This window comes from Schistocerca nitens, chromosome 8 (genome assembly GCF_023898315.1).
Source record: "Schistocerca nitens isolate TAMUIC-IGC-003100 chromosome 8, iqSchNite1.1, whole genome shotgun sequence".
Lineage (NCBI taxonomy): Eukaryota > Metazoa > Arthropoda > Insecta > Orthoptera > Acrididae > Schistocerca > Schistocerca nitens.
This window is the reverse complement of record NC_064621.1, coordinates 340,703,433-340,726,695: the sequence shown is the minus strand read 5'-3', so window position 1 is coordinate 340,726,695 and position 23,263 is coordinate 340,703,433. Positions and strand designations below refer to the sequence as shown.

The 23,263-nt window shown below is 43.0% G+C and overlaps 1 protein-coding gene across 1 annotated transcript in view; it reads right to left on the bottom strand.

Moving 5' to 3' along the window:
• The window catches only part of LOC126199368 (uncharacterized), a 542,567-nt gene that overhangs the window by 325,100 nt on the left and 194,204 nt on the right, over nt 1–23,263 (bottom strand). The window lies entirely within an intron of this gene.

The following is a 23,263-nucleotide window of genomic DNA, read 5'->3' as shown; positions in this document are numbered from 1 at the left end:
CTCACGCGTATCCGGGCACGCGCCTCTGCTGCTGCGACGCCTCCTTCGCGCCTTGCAGACATGCTGCGCCAACATAAGATCCACCGCCCCTGTGTCAACTCCAGCAAGGGCAGTCGTTGTTTTGTTTACGCTTACAATCGCCGCAATTTCTTACAAGATTCAGAAAGTACTTCAGAACTACGAGTAACAGATCACAAATCAGTATTGACTAAGGAAACTCCCCAACGCCCCCCCCCCCTCAAATTCAGTGGTGAAATGGTCCAGTACAGAGCCCGTCAAAAACTGAACACATACCAAGCATCAAAACAGGAAGAAAGTGTACTGAACTATGAAAAAAAGAGGCAAAAATACACTACTGGCCATTAAAATTGCTACACCAAGAAGAAATGCAGATGATAACGGATATTCATTGGACAAATATATTATACTAGAACTGAATTGTGATTACATTTTCACGCAATTTGGGGGCATAGATCCTGAAAAATCAGTACCCAGAACAACCACCTCTGGCCGTAATAACGGTCTTGATACGCCTGGGCATTGAGTCAGACAGAGCTTGGATGGCGTGTACAGGTACAGCTGCCCATGCAGCTTCAACACGATAGCACAGTTCATCAAGAGTAGTGACTGGCGTATTCTGACGAGCCAGTTGCTCGGCCACCATTGACCAGACGTTTTCAGGTGGTGAGAGATCTAGAGAATGTGCTGACCAGGGCAGCAGTCGAACATTTTCTGTATCCAGAAAGGCCCGTACAGGACCTGCAACATGCGGTCGTGCATTATCCTGCTGAAATGTAGGGTTTCGCAGAGATCGAATGAAGGGTAGAGCCACGGGTCGTAACACATCTGAAATGTAACGTCCACTGTTCAAAGTGCCGTCAATGCGAACAAGAGGTGACCGAGAAGTGTAACCAATGGCACCCGCTACCATCACGCCGGCTGACGAATACACGCTTCCAATGTGCGTTCACCGCGATGTCGCCATACACGGATGCGACCATCATGATGCTCTAAACAGAACCTGGATTCATCCGAAAAAAATGACGTTTTGCCATTCGTGCACCCAGGTTCGTCGTCGAGTACACCATCGCAGGCGCTTCTGTCTGTAATGCAGCGTCAAGGGTAACCACAGCCATGGTCTCCGAGCTGATAGTCCCTGCTGCTGCAAACGTCGTCTAACTGTTTGTGCAGATGGTTGTTGTCTTGCAAACGTCCCCATCTGTTGACTCAGGGATCGAGACGTGGCTGCACGATCCGTTACAGCCATGCAGATAAGATGCCTGTCATCTCGACTGCTAGTGATACGTGGCCGTTGGGATCCTGGACGGCGTTCCGTATTACCCTCCTGAACCCACCGATTCCATATTATGCTAACAGTACGCATTTCTCCTCCTTACACGAGGCATCCCAACAACGTTTCACCAGGCAACGCAGGTCAACGGCCGTTTCTGTATGAGAAATCGCTTGGAAACTTTCCTCCTGTCAGCACGTTGTAGGTCGCGCCACCGGCGCCAACCTTGTGTGAATGCTCTGAAAAGCTAATCATTTGCATTTCACAGAATCTTTTTCCTGTCGGTTAAAATTCGCGTTTGTAGCACGTCATCTTAGTGGTGTAGCAATTTTAATGGCCAGTAGTGTATTACCGTCACAGCCGGCCAGTATGACCGAGCGCTTCTAGGCGCTTCAGTCTACTAAAATCTACTTTATCCATTTAATAGTTTTTAAGAAGTACTTTTTAAATTTATTAACAAGTAGTATTAAGTTTTTTCTGCAGAAAATAGTTTTTTTGAACTTCCTAATGGGGGAATATTAATGACTGTAGTACCAGAGGTGGCTTTTTATGTTATGCAGAGTCTCTGAAAATTTCATTCATTGATCCATTATAGTTTCTGATATAATGGGGCATATATATTGAAAATTTTAGTTTGCGGGAAATTGACTTTAACGAAAAAACCTTTGAAATTTGTTACTTAAAGTTAATTAAAGCTGTCCTGCTGCATATGATGGCCCTTCTTTAGCCTCTAGCAGGTCTTACAGCTTCTTTTTCACCTTCCTTGATGTTTGTCTTGATTTCTTGGCCATATTAGATGCAGACCTGTCTGCATCGGCTATCCTCATTTTATCGCAATGTTGCAGCTCAGTGATCGTATTTTCACCAGCATTAATTCCCAGCTTTTTCAGTACCCAACACTTTCCAATATTACCACAATTTAATGTAATAACAGCATCATGAACTCCTAGTTTCATTGTATGCATGTCTACATATATAGTTTTAGGAAGGCAGTTCCAAATTATGCTGTTGAAACATTCATTTGGGTTCTGTGTCTGACCATGCAGACATTTCCTAAGAAGGTCTGGATGAGCCAAGTCTCTGAAAATAGGTTTAATTGCTGTAATAACAACAGCAGGAAGAGAATGCTGGTGAGAATAAGATTCTCCAGGTGCCTGAGCCCTATTGTATTTGTACCACGAATTTTGTCGTGATGGACACAATCCATGACATAGCTTATCATTAGTAGAGGACTTACGGAAGAATATGGCCCAAACATCTCTCTTCATTGCCTCCAGATTTTCTTTATTTCTCCTAATTGCCTATTCATAGTATACCTGCAAGTTTTCTATTTCAGTTTTAGTTAATCGACCCTGTCTGACTAACAATTTTCCATCTTCTAATTTTTTCCCCTCGTATCAACAGTTTTCTCAGCCTTGTTCCCAAACGTTTTTGAACATGGCCTACACATTCTATTTTGCTAATAATGGCATCCCCATATGGCTTAGAGTTCACCACATTGTTGTATGCCTTACTGTCACCATCGCCCAAATATTTGGTGTACCGTACGCCTCTTGTTTCTACGGAGCGATGAAATATTTGTTGTACTCCATGAACTTCCATACCACCACTTGTTCCTCTAAAATTAGCCACACAGTTGTGTTCTTTATGTTCATTGACTTTACAACATTTGCAATATTTAAACATTATCTCCACATCTAACACTTCACCGGTGTCTACACTCGTGGCAGTCACTGCTCCATTCAGAGAAGTATGTCCTCTTCTCTGCCAACATCCATCACGTGCAACTGCAATATCCGAACATCCATCATTTTCTTCCACTGCTTCGCTGGCAGCCAGTTTCATGCTTTCCTCACTGACCTCACATACAGCTTTCTCTAATATTGCAGTCAGTTTTTCATATTTATTTGGTGGTTGATGTAAGTTCATTACTGAACAAAATTTTCTCCCTGCAGACATGTCATTGCCAATGGATCGTAAAGCATAAACTTATCTAGTATTGATTTCATAACGGCCACTTGCATCTGGTTTTGAAGAACTCATAAATGAAATCACAGCTGAGCATGTAGTGCAAATTAAATCCAAAGCAATTGCTAGGCCTTTTCTCCCACTGGCACTCACACACATTTTCACACTCTGTGGCTCACCACACTGTCTAAATTGCACAAATTTAGAAATAACATCTGATAATATTCTCAACTTCATAATAATGTTACTGCACCCCTTGTCACCTACAATAAATTCGTTGTAACGCTCTTGAAATGGTGAGAGCTTCATCGATGATGCACTTGTTGAAGAATTAAAATTAGAAACATAGTTGCCAGGCGACATAGCCTCTTGTACATAAAGCTTTCTAAACTTGTTTCCTCTAAATTGCCGTTTCTTGAAAATGCCTTAACGTTTCGTCATCGTCAATAAACACAACAAAGCAAACGTAAACAAGCACTGCAAACGTAAGTATAACAACTACTCACAACCACACTTGAACAAAACTAACCGCGTGTTTGAAAGCGTGTTGTTTACAAACAGCAGAAACAGAAGAATACCGACCGTTACATTCCAAGGATAGCCAACACACTCGGGAGTAAAAAAAATTCCTAACGTGCAATGTACGGGATATAAAGATCTAAAATACATGCAAAAAAGTGGGTGACAGAAAAGTGGGCGTGACACATAAACACACGTGGTAGGAAAATGCTCTTTAAATGCTCGAAAAAAAAAATTTTCAGAGTACTTAAATAAAACCTTAACCTATCGAAATATAATGAAAACTGAAAATCGATTTTTTTCGACCTGAACCACGGCGTTGTCCCCTTAATTCACCTATTACGGTAATTGTTCAGCATTTTGAAAGTATTTATACGTTATTATTTTTCAAACTGTGGTAGCGGATAGAACATCACATCTGTAAACAAATTAAATTATCTCCCCTCCCCCCCCCCCCTCTCTCTCTCTCTCTCTCTCTCTCTCTCTCTCTCTCTCTCTCTCTCTCTGTAGCTAAGTTTTAAGGTCCACAAAATAATAAGTTGACTCGTGTAAGTTCACAACATAAATCCAACAAATTTTTGGGTAGAATTCACTACGTAAAGGACAGATTTCTTATGAAAAGAAATCCATCGTCAGCATGCAGTCTAAAGGCATCTCAGAATGGCGGCTTACGCGACCTTCACCGTGTCCCTTCCCTCTTCCCGCAATTGTAAATCCGCAGACTACGGCGAGAGAATTCGCATGTTGCTGACGAAGGAAACCAACAGAAGACTGACACGGGAATCATCAGCAAGAATATAAAGGAAAAACTGGTTCTTCACAATCAATCAACATTTAAAGCCTAAGATCTGTAACTGCAACTACACTTCTCTGTTTTGTGCAGTGTTCCTCATTTATTGATAGTTCTGATATTTTACAAGCTCCAACACATTTTTTCGTCATAGTAGTTACCAAAGCAAGAAATTTATTAAAAAAGGTGGAATTCTTCTTCTTATGTTGTATTTATGTGAGTAGTACAGACGTATTTCTGCCTTTTAGTCAACTTCCAAGTTATTTTCTGCATCAGAGAAATATGACACACGCATTAAAATTGTTAATTTGACAGTTGCCTAACCAACAATACAGCGCACGTATGAACCAAAACGAATACGACGCTTTAAATTTTGAGACACTGTCATTTTTTATGATAGCTATATTTTCCTCCTCCAGAAAACTACTTGAAAATAGTGTAAAAGATAGAAGTCAGTCATGTACCAATAAAATAACCACGGAAGAAGTGAAAAATGCCAATTTCTTCCAACACATTTCCTTCGTCTTCTTTTTTGGCCTCCGTTTGTTTTTCTATACCAAATGTTTCCTCTATGTAATTGTTAAAAACGTTTTGTCTAAATAAATGTCGAGTACGTTTTTTCCTATTTTTGATTCCTTTCAAACCTGTACCTCTTATTATCGCTAGCCCTCTCCAAAGCCGCATTTCCGCTGTTTTATCAGCAATGTCCAAATTTTGAAAACATAGACAATAGGCGAATGTCTTATAAAACTGTTAGTACTTTTTCTTTTCCAAACGATTTGTTCACTAGGAATGTTTCAATGAAAGCATATTTTTCAGATGCATTTTTTTTTATTTCCATGCAGTCCGTTGTCCTCGATAATTAAGGTTCCTAAATAACGACATGCATACAGTTATTGTTTATTTCGCTTTTAGTGTCAGGTGTTCTTCCCATTTTTGATTTAATCACTATCTGATATTTTACTAGTAATTTTAAATAAATTTTTTTAGAGCTGTTGCAGATTTAAAGTCTGTACATGTTATTCACTAAGGCGATAACATCCGCAAATCGTGAGTGATGAATGGAAATTTTGTTCACTTGAACTACAGCTATTTTTGTTTTGAGGATGTTCCTAGTTTTTCGATGATATGATTAAAGACAAATATAGTGAATATAAGCAACCCCAATTTTTTCTAATTTCAATTCTCCATTAATTTCTATCCTCGCGCTTTGGTTGTTGTATGTTTTAGAACATTCTTCTGTTTTTCCAACGTAATTGTGTAGTTCTCAAAATCTTCTTTCTAGCAAACTCTTGAGTAATCTCTTAACTCTGTTACTGGTCTAAAATCAAAATGAAGTTCAGTTTCGATCTTACGTTATTTTTACTATAGCTGTGGCTATTTAATAAATACGTACACGATGATTCGCTGGACGTTTGCAGAGACGACCCAAGAAAAACTACGTCCTACGTTCACTTTCCATAGAGCTGATTTCACGCTTTCTTCCTTTCATCATATCGCTTCTTCCTACAACCCTCTCTTAAAAGTATAATGGTAACAGATTATCATTACTACTGTAATATGGTTTTCTTGTTTATGCACATTATCTTATGCCGACACACATTGAAGGAAAGCTGCTGAAAAGTAAAAGATCTGTAACTGTTGCCAAAGTCAGTGTAATTCATTTTTTTTATGACTCTAGTTTTGTGCATCCAGGCGCATCACCAACTAACAAAACGCAAATCGTATTGACACTGTCTGAACACTTGTTTATGTTAACTGAGAATATAGCATATCATAACGAGAATCACAATATGTTCCATATTTTTGTTAAATTATGGACGGTTCTACACCTTATGTATAAAGATACATATATGTATAATTCACAAACTGCGACGGTGACTTCTTATTGGTGAAACGCTCCTTCAGTAATTTCCCTTCCACAAACTGCACTACAAATCTACAAGCGTCGGATGTATGTGCCGGATGCTGAATAATTACAAGGTCTAATAACACCTACTGCAGGCATTTTCCGCCCGTCTGGCTGAATTTTAAGTGTAGGGTCCTCGACCTGTTTGTCCGCATTGCATAACAACCCGTTGCGTGACAGTACCCTAGATTAATAGCACGATGGCATACGAAGCTGACCAGACAGCGCTCTGAATCGATCTCGGAAATCGTTAGACCTCCAGCGATTCGCGTGTCGCGTGGGCGTTACCGGTTCCACAGAGTGTACGGCACGTCCCGTAGGCGCCTGAACGAGCTTCAAAGTGAATAACGAGACAGCGACACTGGCTGCTCCCATCAGCAGCAGCAGCACGCCACCAGCGGTGATTCGGACTGGTGCATCACTTCAAGCCTCCTGCTATCCAAACCGGGGGATTGCATTCGATTGTAAATTGTACGTAGTGAAATTTGCTGCCAGAAAAGGTTCAGGAAGGGTCCATTAATCCCCATGTCCCATCCCCGCCACTTGCCCAGCATGTAGAAGGGTCAAGGGCCGGCGCTGGCCTGACCTTATGTGGTGTCCTGATGAAAAGCACTGGAGATGCTCGAACAACAATTGTAATGCCTAAATTTTTAGTCAGAAGCGATTATAGCTTTTTATTTCTGTCTGACACAATTTCTTTTCTTTTGTTTTTAATTAAATGTTTCCCTGAGACATTTAAGTTTATTATCTACGATAATGCTCGAAGAAGACGAAATTAATTAAAATTTGTGCTTCGGCGGGGACTCGAACCCGGATCTTCTTGCTTGCTAGGCAAAAACTCTAACCATTACACCGCCGCAGTATGATGATCATCATCATCATTGCTGCACGAAGTATCTGAGATGAGTGAGTGCCCTCCCCAACACAAACTTCAATTCATTTTTCCTTTACATATTGTCACTACTGCCAGGGCTCTCCGTTATTGGCAAGCACCCCAGCGTTGGATGTAATGGGACGTCCTTGTACCACTGGTGATCTATAAGATCTTATAATTAAATGTTTCCTTGAGACATTTAAGTCTCTTTTATTATCTACGATAATGATCGAAGCAGACGAAATGAATTAAATTTTTCTTTATTTACTTACGATCAGATCTTCAGAAAATACAATGGAAAACAAGCCCGAATTAAAAATCGTATGTCTTCTACTCGACAAAGCACATTTTAAAATAAATACTATTCCTGGATCAGCATATGGTACAGGTAATGTGCATAAGATGCGATGTCATTCTAACGAAACTGCATGTATACTGTGTAAACCAGAACTTCACCGGCAAAATTTCGTACCATGTCCACGGATATTTTCCGATTTTTTTTTATGGGGGTGGTTCCTTACAAATTAGTTACATTTTGTTTGTTTTCTTGCCCTTTTTTACCGGTATTGCATTGAAAATACCTGTACAGCAGTGACACTGTTGACGGTACGCTCTGTGTGTCTTGTTTGGAGACAAACTTCTTCCATGCACTCATGCTAATTACTGTTGACGACAGTAAAGCCTACTTTACTCTTGATCCTCAAGCTTACATTCACTACCGCTCGGTCCTGTCTCTGGCTGGATTTTCCAGGGTGTCAATGCATCAACAACGGTATGGATAGCTTTACTCGTGAATAATCTGATAGTTCCATCGGGTGCTGAACCTTTGTTAAATTTTAGCGGTTTCATCTGTTCCCCAACACCATTGACACTAATATTCGCATCACTTCCCTTTGCCAGTGGTTGTGAGTTCTGTAGGAGCAATTCTGCAGATCATTGTTGTTATTTCTACGTGAAAGATACACGATCCTAATAAAAATCTATACTAAGTAGAGAACTTCCCTTCAGATTTGATGATAAGATGGCCCGTCAACAACTGAACAGAGCTAAAGCATGAAAACAGAACGATGTCCCGAATTATGAGAAAAGAAGCAAAATAGGAATACTGAACGGTACAAACTGAAGATGTGCAACGCTGATTGTGACTGGCTACGACATCATGCCTACATGGTTATGGTGTTGGATTGCGAAGGGGGAGATCCGCGTTCAAACCTCCCTCGTGTCCCGTCATTGACATGTCTGTTTGCTGTATTCAAATTTGTGTCTCTTCCGTGGTGTAAAGTCCGTTTACAACAGCAAAGTATAACGAAGGGACCTCCAGACGTAAATACCTCCTGTTTGCTCTAAACTAGTACCGCATGTTGTGACTAGTGCATTGCATTTTGGAAATTTTGAGTCTTGAATTTCTTTGTTATAACACAATTCGTACCGTTTATTTGTTGTTCTCATTTCTGTGAGAGACCTATGAGGCATCTCGCCTGGTCTCACCTAATCACATTTACTTAGGACGGTAATATATTCTTACCACATGACTCATGTTCTGTAACCAATGAATGGTAATGGCAACTGCCAAGACTACAGAAGGAGAACAAACGCGTCAGTGACCGGACGGACAGTTCGTAACATAAATTTCTGAAACAAAAAAAGAGAAAAAAATGAGGGGGCATGAAGGAAATTCGAATCCGCATATCCCGCGTGGCAGCCGGACACCGTGACGGTACGATCACGTCACCGTCCTTTTTGCAATTCGCTCGATGTTGCCCATCTTAGGCTTTCGATTTTGCTACTTTTTTTTACAGTTCAGTACACCTTCTTCCTGTTTTAGTGCTTGATCCGTGTTCAGTTTTTTACGAGCTATCCACTGGGCCATCTTACCACCAAATCTGATGAGGGTGAGATGGGGAGTATCCTTTGTCAGGAAGATGCACTAAAAGAACAGAGTATTCTACATCTACATGATTACTCTGCAATTCACGTTTAAGTGCTTGGCAGAGGGTTATCCGAACCACAATCATACTATCTCTCTACCATTCCACTCCCGAACAGCGCACGGGAAAAACGAACACCTCAACCTTTCTGTTCGAGCTCTGATTTCTCTTATTTTATTTTGATGATCATTCCTACCTATGTAGGTTGGGCTCAACAAAATATTTTCGCATTCGGAAGAGAAAGTTGGTGACTGAAATTTCGTAAATAGATCTCGCCGCGACGAAAATCGTCTTTGCTTTAATGACTTCCATCCCAACTCGCGTATCATATCTGCCACACTCTCTCCCCTATTACGTGATAATACAAAACGAGCTGCCCTTTTTTTGCACCCTTTCGATGTCCTCCGTCAATCCCACCTGGTAAGGATCCCACACCGCGCAGCAATATTCTAACAGAGGACGAACGAGTGTAGTGTAAGCTGTCTCTTTAGTGGACTTGTTGCATCTTCTAAGTGTCCTGCCAATGAAACGCAACCTTTGACTCGCCTTCCTCACAATATTACCTATGTGGTCTTTCCAACTGAAGTTGTTCGTAATTTTAACACCCAGGTACTTAGTTGAATTGACAGCCTTGAGAATTGTACTATTTATCGAGTAATCGAATTCCAACGGATTTCTTTTAGAACTCATTTGGATCACCTCACACTTTTCGTTATTTAGCGTCAACTGCCACCTGCCACACCATACAGCAATCTTTTCTAAATCGCTTTGCATCTGATACTGGTCTTCGGATGACCTTACTAGACGGTAAATTACAGCATCATCTGCGAACAACCTAAGAGAACTGCTCAGATTGTCACCCAGGTCATTTATATAGATCAGGAACAGCAGAGGTCCCAGGACGCTTCCCTGGGGAATACCAGGTATCACTTCAGTTTTACTCGATGATTTGCTGTCTATTACTACGAACTGCGACCTTCCTGACAGGAAATCACGAATCCAGTCGCACAACTGAGACGATACCCCGTAGGCGCGCAGCTTGATTAGAAGTCGCTTGTGAGGAACGGTGTCAAAAGCTTTCCGGAAATCTAGAAATACGGAATCAACTTGAGATCCCCTGTCGACAGCGGCCATTACTTCTTCACAACTTACGTAACATCTTAATTTACGTAACAAAACAACAAGAATTATTGAAGGTGACGAAACTCTACGATTTTTCGTATTATGACAGAGAATGCGTGATGATGATGCCGATGACAGCACTGTCAACGGAACTTCGACGATATGGGTTTTCGGAGTCGAAAGCTCACTCGTGTACTCCTGGTGACTGGATGACATAAAGCTTTAACCTGGGCCCCTGAACACCGACATTAGACTGTTGACGACTGGAAACATGTTGCCTGGTCGGACGAGTCTAGTTTCAAATTGTATCGAGCGGATGGACGTGTACGGATATAGCGACAACCTCATAAATCCATGGACCCTGCATGTCAGCAAGGGACTGTTCAAGCTGGTCGTAGGCTCTGTAATTGTGACTCTGACAGGTGACACGTACGAGTACGTAAGCATCCTGCCTGATCACCTGCATCCATTCATGCCCATTGTGCATTCCGACGGACTGTGAAATTTTCAGCAGCACAATGCGACACCCCACACGTCCAGAATTGCCACAGAGTGGCTCCAGGAACACTCTCACGAGTTTAAACACTTCCGTTGGCCACCAAACTCCCCAGACATGAACATTATTGAGCATATCTGGGATGCGTTGCAACATGCTGTTCAGAAGAGATCTCTAATCCCCTTTTACTCTTACGGATTTATGAACAGCCCTGGAGAATTCATGGGGTCAGTTCTCTCCAGCACTACTTCAGACATCAGTCGAGTCCATGCCACATCGACTTGCGGCACTTCTGCGTGTTCGCGAGGGCCCTACAAGGTATTAGGCAGGTGTGCCAGTTTCTTTGCCTGTTAAGTGTACATCTTTCCATTCTAAAAATCCCTACTAGCTTCAATATGTCGGTTGATACAAAAATTAAATGTATTAAACACTTAACAAAATGATATGCCCATCAGGGCAAAGTTAGATGCCGGAAATCTTGCTTCAATACCTTGAGCGGTTCGCAAAAGTTCCGATGATTCACCCCGTATACCATGCGAACCGTAAATATCGAGACGATAGAACAAAACGAAAATCAAAGGCGTCTCGCCTTGACCGCTCGTTTACTCGAAGCACGATCCATTTGAGAGCACTAATTTTCAGTCTCTTCACCCTTGGAGAAGTCTTCTTTCCTAGTTGCCTTGAGTTTGTCGGTCACGTCCCTCTGACTCCTGTAACGAAGCCGGATGTATGGCTGGTAAGGTGTATATTCTGTTTTAAGAGTTCAGAAGTGACATACAATGAATAAGTGGAAGGTGCAATGTTGAAATCTATTTTCCAACGAGGAACTTGTAAATCGTCCATGGAAAACGAATTTTAGCAGATGATGATCTCCGGGGAAAACTAGCTAACAAGCGTTTCAGTGCTTCTTGATAGAATTCCTTATTTACTATTCTACCTGGAGACACAAATTCCTTTTGTATGACAGCACTAATATAGGAAAACATGACCATCATTGACTTAAGCCTTGTTTTTCAAGGCCCAGTTACACACACATATTTTTCCTTCTTCATAAACCTGACTGGGACATGTAATACTGCCGGTCATTATTACTAACTTAAAAATACACCAATAATATTACTTCTTTGAAAGGATTCAGAATATTAGAAATGACCGTGTGCTTAATGGATAACATAACGGACTGAATTTCGATTCGCGAAAGATCACTATTAAAAGGAAGCAATAGAAGAACAAACGGGATTCGAAATAAGATTCTATTAGTTACAAGTAAACTGCCAGACTAATTATGCAAAGTTGTACCAAGTAGTCGCGCTGCTCATAAAGAAAGTTAATTGTTGGAACTGACTTTACCTCATATTAAAATTTTGCTTTGCAAATAAAAGACAGAAGAATACTTTAGCAAGCAATGTAACAGTAGTTACACAACACAACAGGAATATTAACCAGTTTTTTGCAACAACCAGCCTTCAATAACACTTACCATTTGTATAATAAAGCACCAAAGTCATGATAATTACGAGTAAAGGATTTGCTTATGGTGGAGGGCTACGAACTTGGACATGAGATTCTTTTATCAGTTGAATTATTGGAAGATACTGTCGCTGAAATGGTTTTCAGATAATTTTATTATTTTTGCTTATTATTATTTTTTGTATGCTCAAGGAGAATTCACCTCCTTATACTATTTAGTGAAAATGGGACATATGGTACCGGTTCAAAATGCTTCAAATGGCTCTGAGCACTCTGCGACTTAACTTTTGAGGTCATCAGTCGCCTAGAACTTAGAACTAATTAAATCTAACCTAAGGACATCACACACATCCATGCCCGAGGCAGGATTCGAACCTGCGACCGTAGCGGTCGCTCGGCTCCAGACTGTAGCGCCTAGAACCGCACGGCCACTCCGGCCGGCTATGGTACCGGGATCTAGTATAGTTTCAATAGTTGTAGCCACTTGCGTACTGCAGCACACGAATGTCAGAGTCTTTATTAATGCTGTAGTTGTAAAATGAAATTTAAATCTCGCTCAACCATTACCATGGTGATCCAGAAACTAATCTTTCAGGAGGTTCAGATTAAGGCTGAACATTTTAATCGCAACACAATATGAGAAACACTATTAACTTTATACACTCCTGGAAATGGAAAAAAGAACACATTGACACCGGTGTGTCAGACCCACCATACTTGCTCCGGACACTGCGAGAGGGCTGTACAAGCAATGATCACACGCACGGCACAGCGGACACACCAGGAACCGCGGTGTTGGCCGTCGAATGGCGCTAGCTGCGCAGCATTTGTGCACCGCCGCCGTCAGTGTCAGCCAGTTTGCCGTGGCATACGGAGCTCCATCGCAGTCTTTAACACTGGTAGCATGCCGCGACAGCGTGGACGTGAACCGTATGTGCAGTTGACGGACTTTGAGCGAGGGCGTATAGTGGGCATGCGGGAGGCCGGGTGGACGTACCGCCGAATTGCTCAACACGTGGGGCGTGAGGTCTCCACAGTACATCGATGTTGTCGCCAGTGGTCGGCGGAAGGTGCACGTGCCCGTCGACCTGGGACCGGACCGCAGCGACGCACGGATGCACGCCAAGACCGTAGGATCCTACGCAGTGCCGTAGGGGACCGCACCGCCACTTCCCAGCAAATTAGGGACACTGTTGCTCCTGGGGTACCGGCGAGGACCATTCGCAACCGTCTCCATGACGCTGGGCTACGGTCCCGCACACCGTTAGGCCGTCTTCCGCTCACGCCCCAACATCGTGCAGCCCGCCTCCAGTGGTGTCGCGACAGGCGTGAATGGAGGGACGAATGGAGACGTGTCGTCTTCAGCGATGAGAGTCGCTTCTGCCTTGGTGCCAATGGTCGTATGCGTGTTTGGCGCCGTGCAGGTGAGCGCCACAATCAGGACTGCATACGACCGAGGCACACAGGGCCAACACCCGGCATCATGGTGTGGAGAGCGATCTCCTACACTGGCCGTACACCACTGGTGATCGTCGAGGGGACACTGAATAGTGCACGGTACATCCAAACCGTCATCGAACCCATCGTTCTACCATTCCTAGACCGGCAAGGGAACTTGCTGTTCCAACAGGACAATGCACGTCCGCATGTATCCCGTGCCACCCAACGTGCTCTAGAAGGTGTAAGTCAACTACCCTGGCCAGCAAGATCTCCGGATCTGTCCCCCATTGAGCATGTTTGGGACTGGATGAAGCGTCGTCTCACGCGGTCTGCACGTCCAGCACGAACGCTGGTCCAACTGAGGCGCCAGGTGGAAATGGCATGGCAAGCCGTTCCACAGGACTACATCCAGCATCTCTACGATCGTCTCCATGGGAGAATAGCAGCCTGCATTGCTGCGAAAGGTGGATATACACTGTACAAGTGCCGACATTGTGCATGCTCTGTTGCCTGTGTCTATGTGCCTGTGGTTCTGTCAGTGTGATCATGTGATGTATCTGACCCCAGGAATGTGTCAATAAAGTTTCTCCTTCCTGGGACAATGAATTCACGGTGTTCTTATTTCAATTTCCAGGAGTGTACATATGAAATTATTGTAGTGTTGGCAGAAGAGGCCGAAATGCACGCGTTTAATTACACGCAGACTGGCGTGAGGTCTGGAACAGTTACGGGAATTTTTAGTAGCAAATAAAGTACGTAGTTGATGTAATACTTAACTTTAATCCATAATTAGAGTACATCGCTCTTGATGATACAAAAGTGTAATAAGTTCAATATAACTGGTAATGGCGCCTTGCTAGGTCGTAGCAAATGTAGCTGAAGGCTATGCTAACTATCGTCTCGGCAACTGAGAGCGTATTTGTCAGTGAACCCTTGCTATGAACGTCGGCTGTACAACTGGGGCGAGTGCTAGTAAGTCTCTCTAGACCTGCCGTGTGGTGGCGCTCGGTCTGCAATCACTGACAGTGGCGACACGCGGGTCCGACGTACACTAGCGGACCGCGGCCGATTTAAAGGCTACCACCTAGCAAGTGTGGTGTCTGGCGGTGACACCATAATTATAGACACTACTACTTCCAAACCTGCACATTAATTAATCCTTATGCATACACTTCAGATATACTAACCAGTAACTATTATGAGTCATCACAGTTTTTGAAAGTAACTGTAATACTGAACAGATGACAATAAAAAGAATCTTCAAGCTGTGTGCTTTACATCTTCTTTCTGTAACTTTACTTGGGTGAAACTTTAACTATCCTTTTATGAAAAATAGATAAGGCTCACTGGATAATTATGAAATTTATTACTCCACAAATGTATTAGCTTTTGTTAAGAAAGATAATTTCTTTTCAGTTCAATAAAATATGATACTCGGAAATATCGTAGCATTTGGAATAGGACCCTGTCCAGGTAAGTGACTAAGGATAAAATACGGGACTCAACAAAAAGTTTAATTAACAAAAATTTATCATCGAGTAAGAAACCGCATAACTGGTCCATGCACATATACAGTACTCAAGTGATACTTTGAGATGGTTGTAGCCGCTTCGATATCCTATGGCTATTTAAAAAATGCGGCAAAAGTATCCATTGGTCTTGCGATGTATCAAGTTCTGATAACTCTTTTCTTAATGCCAGATTTTCGGAGTACAGAGCTAACTAAAGTATGCCATGGGTAATAAGCCAAATTACTACTGCATCTGGGGGTGTATTTGCCGCTCTTCTTACCGCGTTCGGTTCACAAGGTGACAACACCATACCTGCCAGCCACCAACTAAATCTTGCCATAAAGGAGTCTTGCAATTTGTCCACAAAACCCCCCTTTCTATTCCCACCATGTCAGTTTCATTGCCGAGGGGCACCCCTTCACGCTTTGCATGATTACAAACCTATACGACCATTGCATGAACCAGTACTACAAGTAAAGTTTTAACTTTTTTCATTCTTTTACAGCACATTAGTTTTGAAATTACATCAATTGATTAATTATAATTAGATAAATGTCATAAATTTTGAATGAAATACTTACATAGATGATACGTTATAGAGCATGGGTATATAGACGTCACATTAATTAAATGGCTCTGAGCACTATGGGACTCAACTGCTGAGGTCATTAGTCCCCTAGAACTTAGAACTAGTTAAACCTAACTAACCTAAGGACATCACAAACATTCATGCCCGAGGCAGGATTCGAACCTGCGACCGTAGCGGTCTTGCGGTTCCAGACTGCAGCGCCTTTAACCGCACGGCCACTTCGGCCGGCCATTAATTAATTAAAGCTGGCAAAGAAGTTATGTGACATAAGTACAGAGAATATCGATATTGGTATTTCAGACTGACGTTTTGTTTCTTATTCATAGACGAAACACTGTCTTGTTGCCAGTGATTTATTTACATTTTCTTGTTGCAGCCAATAATGGGAAAAAGACGCAACTGGACACCCATTCTCATTGGTGTCAAGGCATGTAGGTCAAATCTTGCACACGTATCCACTTGTTCACAGTTTCATGCGATATCCACAAAAACAGTTTTGGAGGATATTTAACAGTTCTTCTATCATCCTAGACGTAACTTTCCTATCATCTCTGATCAGTTTGACAGCTGCGATGCTCTCATTGATATCAATAATTTGTCGACGTTCCACGTTATTTGCTGTCTCTCGGCTGAAACGAAAAAGGTTTTCCTACTTGCAAACGATTATCCAATTCCGTTCTGACTCTTCACACTACTTCTAAACCTGTATTAATGTCTATGTTGTTCAAATATCAATATTCAAGCAAAAATTTCTGCCCTCTATTCCTCCTCAGTGTCCATTTCTCTAGGGTAACGGGCAGACATACCCGACAGTTTTTATCTCACGGTCAAGCACTTCATTAACAACGATTAGACTGATGTCTGTCATCGGGACAGATTATGCGATTTTGCGCTGTATGAGCGCATCGTCGATGGGGCGCTAACCCCGTCAACCTAACATAGCTCGACAGCGTACAGCATGTGGCTCGCTTAGGTGAAAGCGCACTCTAACAACATGTTGGGAGTATGGTATTAGGGGTTCTTTAAACGTCACTTCAAACGTAAGACAAATGTGGTGGAAACTTATGAGCGCTTAAACAAGTATTTGCTGAGCGCTACACGACTTGATTCAATCGATTTTAAAAAACCGGACATACAATAAGTGATCAAAAGTATCTGAACACCTGGCTGGAAATGACTTAAAAGTTCGTGGCACCATCCGTCGGTAATGCTGGAATTCAGTATGGTGTTAGCCCTCTCTTTGCCTTGATGACAGCTTCCACTATCGCAGGCATACGTTCAGTCAGGTGCTGGAAGGTTTCTTGGGGAATGGCAGACCATTCTCCACGGAGTGCTGCACTGAGGAGATGTATCGATGTCGGTTGGTGAGGCCTGGCACGAAGTCGGCGTTCCAAAACATCTCAAACGTGTTCTATAGGATTCAGGTCAGGATTCTGTGCAGGCCAGTCCGTTACAGGGATGCTATTGTCGAGTAACCACTCCGCGACAGGCCGTGCATTATGAACAGGAACCCGATCGTGTTGAAAGATGCAATCGCCATCCCCGAATTACTCTTCAACAGTGGGAAGCAAGAAGATGCTTAAAACATCAATGTTGGCCTGTGCTGTGATATCGCCACGCAAAACAACAAGGGGTGTAAGCCCCCTCCATAAAAAAACACGACCACACCAAAACACTACCGCCTCCGAATTTTATTGTTGGCACTATACATGCTGGCAGATGATGTTCACCGGGCACTCGCCATACCCACACCCTGCCATCGGATCACCACATTGTGTACCGTGATTCGTCACTCCACACAACATTTTTTCCACTGTTCAATCGTCCAATGTTTACCCTCCTTACACCAAGCGAAGCGTCGTTTGGCATTTACCGGCGTGATGGGTGGCTTACGAGCAGCCGCTCGATTACGAAATCCAAGTTTTCTCACCTCCCGCCTAACTGTCATAGTACTTGCAGCGGATCCTGATGCACTTCGCTATTCCTATGTGATGGTCTGTATAGATGTCTGCCTATTACACGTTACGACCCTCTTCAACTGTTGGCGGTCTGTCAGTCGACAGACGAGGTCGGCCTGTACGCTTTTGCGCTGTACGTGTCCCTTCACGTTTCCACTTCACTATCACATCGGAAGCGATCGACCTAGGGATTTTTGGGAGTTTGGAAATCTCGCGTACAGACGTATGACACAAGTGACACCCAATCACCTCACCACGTTCGAAGTCCGCGAGTTCCGCGGAGCGCCCCATTCTGCTCTCTCACGATGTCTAATGACTACTGAAGTGGCTGATACGGAGTACCTGGTAGTAGGTGGCAGCACAATGCACCTAATATGAAAAACGTGTTTTTGGGGTGTCGGGATACTTTTGATCACATAGTGTATGTCAAAGACGTTTCGTCCCATTCGTGGGATTTGCGGTCATAGTTTCATGGTAACTTTAGTCCTGAAGAATTAAGTATAATTATCACAAGATTTATGCTTGAGCAGGCAAGTGGACATGAAATTACAGCCATGCAAAACGTTATTGGTTGCAATGTAGGCCTTGTTCTGTGCTGGTAAAACAGAAGTTGCGACCAGATGGAAAGATTAGGTTCTGTACACGAATAACGAGTTACTTGTATGTACTATGGGGCTACATTTCATAGTCTGGGAGCCACCTAGGAATGCCCGCACGCACCTCGTGCGAGCGGCTATGGCTCTGGGGCCTCCATACAATTCGTCCGGTCGATACGCCGGCGACCTTGCTCTTATCACCAAGGTCAACACAACACGAGCGACAGCGCACTGCGTCATATGGGGGGAAAAACAGCAGAAATGTGCGCCAGGTAATCGTTCGTTTCAAACTAGACCACAGCACGAGCCTCCAAAAAATCGGAAGCAATACTTTGGTAAGCAGCAGTATCGAAGTACCGGACGCGCCTCGCAGTGCGATGTGCAAATAAGCAACCGAATACATACATTTCCCCACAGCGTGGTTTGCTTAAAACTCAAAAAGATCTGTAAAGAAGAAGAAAAATCACAATTCTAATAAAGAAGTAGACAATAAAAGCAAAAACAGAATTTCACATCGGCACTTTTGTCTGATATGCGTTTTCCGGGCGAGAACATTGACTAGTTTTCCATTGGAAACTCTGAATTTTCGTCTCAGAGTCATATCCACAGACCGATGTTGCATCTCCAGTTACAGTTTTGGACACGAAGTCTGGATCTGTATGAATACGATGCTTCAACTCCGTGCAGTCTTTTACACGAGTTTCCTTCTGTTGATTACTCAAAAGTCGGGAAATAAATTTTAACTCATTCATATCATTTGGAAATTATAGCTTGGAATGTTTTGTGTGAACCCCTACGACATGCTAAGTTCTTCGGTAAGCTCTCGAACAGTTATTCGAGAAACGTCTAAAACGTTGCTGGTTTCTACCGACTCATTTCCGCCTTTATGTCGCGCATACCATTTGTAGCCGGCCGCGGTGGTCTAGCGGTTCTAGGCGCTCAGTCAGGAACCGCGCGACTGCTACGGTCGCAGGTTCGAATCCTGCCGCGGGCATGGACGTGTGTGATGTCCTTTGGTTAGTTAGGTTTAAGTAGTTCTAAGTTCTAGGGGACTTATGACCACAGATGTTGAGTCCCATAGTGCTCAGAGCCATTTTTTTTACCATTTGTAAACAGCCTACAGAGTTATAGGTTATCACCGTACACCAGTTTCAACATTTCATGAGCTTCTTTGGCACTTTTTTTGCAACATGAAACAGTATTTAATGTTAACGTGTTGTTCGCCATCCATGCTGCGCTACAGACATGGTAAACACAAATTCCCTCTAGCGTCTTTGGACGCTGACTGACATGTCAGAACGCGTTCCATCTTGACGCTGATTATCTCAACGGATCAGGCTATCGGCCAAATCACATCAAATGGTTGTAGCGTCAGTAGCTGTTGATAAAAAAATTCACTAACCGTATTTTTTATCACACCTCGTAAAAGACCAACTAAACAATGTAGAGAGAATGGAAACTGTAGCTATTGTTTACTTCTTCTATGTGTGTTAAGTAAGGACACGGAGAAAAATAAAAATGTGTGGCTACTGCTTAATGAAGCCGAAGAGAGGACGTGCAGTTCATATATCCTGATAAAAAAAGCATTAAAGAACTGCAGATGTTTAGCGTAAAGTGCTGCTCTTGGCTCTGAAACAAAACTGTTATCGTCACCTCGTCCTTATTTCCATGCTGAAGGGGACGCAGAAGACGATGCAGACTAAGCGGAATCTGACCCGTGACCTGAGTGGCATTGATGATGTGTGTGGGGCTTTCCCACGGGTAGAAACGTGCCAAGTGCGTATAGTCACGTTACTGTGTGCTGGTGCTGTTGCGAGTCAGCTAAGAGCATCACAGTGACTGCTGTTCAATTGTCTGGTCGCACCTATGTGATAAAACCATTCTCCGAATTAAACACTCCGCTATTACCAACAGATCTCTTAGTGAAATTATTATTAAAAAATTCGGAAGCGATGGTGTTATGGTGTGGTTGTGTTTTTCATGGAAGGGGCTTGCACCCCTTATTGTTTTGCGTGACACTGTCACAGCACAGGCCTACATTGATGTTTTAGGCACCTTCTTGCTTCCCACTGTTGAAGAGCAATTCGGGGATGGCGACTGCATCTTTCAACACGATCGAGCACGTGTTCAAAGGTTGAAAACACCTCAACGACAATAAATAAAGGAAGGCCTAATTTCTACGGACATCAAAAGAATGAAACCAGAAAGAGGAGGAAATAAGATATTGACTTACCCCAGAGAACACAAATCTCATGTGTGAAAGAAGTACAGCAGATCTAGGACTTCTGGGATCAGTAAAGAGGATACAGGAAACGGACGTGCAGAGCAAAAATAGCAAGAGTGGCATATATTTCCGATGAGAAAGCAAGAACAACACGAATAGTGTTCTCGAAATAAGAGCGACGAAGAGTGAGTGATGGAAAGAAAAAAATTCTGACGAAAGAAAAAAGAATTTAAGAAGCGAAGGAACTTGTGTAATAGTAGCCCACAGGCGAATGAAACGATCAAATTAAAAATCTAAGGTATTGATACGAAATACAGGTAACGAGCAAAGACATTGTATACCATCCTGACAGCGACCTTATTAGCTACGGAATAATTTTACAGGTTTTTGGTCTCAGCCTTTTGGCAGGTACCAGAATCACTCTCACTTGAAATGTTTAGTGGAAGCGACCAAATTTTCTGATTCCTGCACGATAGCGAAGCTGCAATTGTCAAAGACACAAACATTTATTTGCTCAGTTTGTAAGAGATTAAAAGGCCCGTCAGAGCTCAGCACACGTGACGGATTTACGCAGTAAAATAAGTGTTTTATGATACAGTCTAAAAATGACAGTCTGCCGAAACGAATCATAATAGTGGATGTTTGAAAAGAGTTGCAATTCGGACAGTTCATTCATTCCATAAGGGCTGATCAACCCCGCGATGAATAATACATGACTGTCCCGTGAAGTTACGGTATAGGCGGCGTTATATGGCGAACTTGGTTTTCTGTGGGTAGTTTCGCAACAGGACTAGATGTGTCATCTTCACCTCTCATTGGCAAACGCGAATAACCGAGGTAACATACGCGAAGAACCTCTCTCCAGCATTACTCATGCAGCGCACTGCCTTTCACCGCTCGCATACAATAATTAACAATTTTCCTCCTTTCGTCAGGCTTGATGTGATGAATCATAAGGCTGCTGCTCACGTTATTCTGGCAACTGCACGATTGTCTCCCTTCCCGCCCCCCGCCCCCCTCCCCGACCCGCCAATTACTCAACCGAGACTGTGTTCCCCTTCTCCATCCGTCTTCCTCCTACGGCTGCCCACAATTATCTTTGCATTTGGTTGACGATTTCTTTACCAGGAAATGTCGCTTTCGGCGAATCTCAGCAGGCAGCAGGATCCACCAGTACAACAGAAAGCAGGAAGAACAAAAAAACACCCATACACTGCAATAGTGACCGGCCCTAATATTACCCTCAAAAGGACCGTTCTCTACCATACACTTGCCGTTGCAGATGGTGTCCATTTCCTTTCGTCTAAACTGCTTACACATATTTTGCGGCAATCTAATCTAAGATGCATAGGAGTCGATAGTTTCTTTTCCATTCTTCTGCATATTAAGCAATTCTCCCTTTCGTCACAGCACAGTGTTCGTGCTTACGACAACGGCCTTGCCACAAACACCGGTTCCCGTCAGATCACCAAAGTTAAACGCTGTCGGGCTTTGTTATCATTTGGATGCGTGACCGTCCGGTCTGCCGAGCGCTGTTGGCAAGCGGGGTGCACTCAGCCCTTGGGAGGTAAACTGAGGAGCTACCTGGCTGACAAGGGAACCTCCCCATCGCACCCCCCCTCAGATTTAGTTATAAGTTGGCACAGTGGATAGGGATTGAAAAACTGAACACAGATCAATCGAGAAAACAGGAAGAAGTTGTGTGGAACTATGAAAAAATAAGCAAAATATACAAACTGAGTAGTCCATGCGCTAGATATGCAACATCAAGGAGGATGTGAATTCAGGAGCGCCGTGGTCCCGTGGTTAGCGTGAGCAGCTGCGGACCGAGAGGTCCTTGGTTCAAGTCTTCCCTCGATTGAAAATTTTACTTTCTTTATTTTCGCAAAGTTATGATCTGTCCGTTCGTTCATTGACGTCTCTGTTCACCGTAATAAGTTTAGTGTCTGTGTTTTGCGACCGCACCGCAAAACGGTGCGATTAGTAGACGAAAGGACGTGCCTCTCCAATGGGAAACGAAAACATTTGATCGCAAGGTCATAGGTCAACCGATTCCTCCACAGGAAAACACGTCTGATATATTCTATACGACACTGGTGACGGCATGTGCGTCACATGACAGGAATATGTTGTCGACCTACCTAACTTAATTCGTAAACTTGACGAATGGATAAAAAGGTTCTTCTCCCTTGCCCGATTTAGGTTTTCTTGTGGATGTGATAATCAGTCCCAAAAAAGTGATGAAAACATAAGAGTTTGTCACATAAACTACAACAAATGAATGCAACAGTTTCAGAGTCGCACAGTTTTCCCTGTGCTCGGTCAAAACATACGTTTTTAACGCTTTCAAATTTTTCCGTGTGTAGGCCGTCAAATCCTGCATATGTCCAAGCAAATCTGAACATGTTCTGGAATTTTGGAGAGCGAAGTTGATTATATGTGACTGCCTGAACTTTCATAATTGACACACGATCACGTAAACAATACTGCTCTGTGTACCTGTGCAGCTTCGCAAAATCATAGAATCTTTTCACAAAGTATTTCACTTGCTGAAAACCAAACACATCTAACGGTTGCA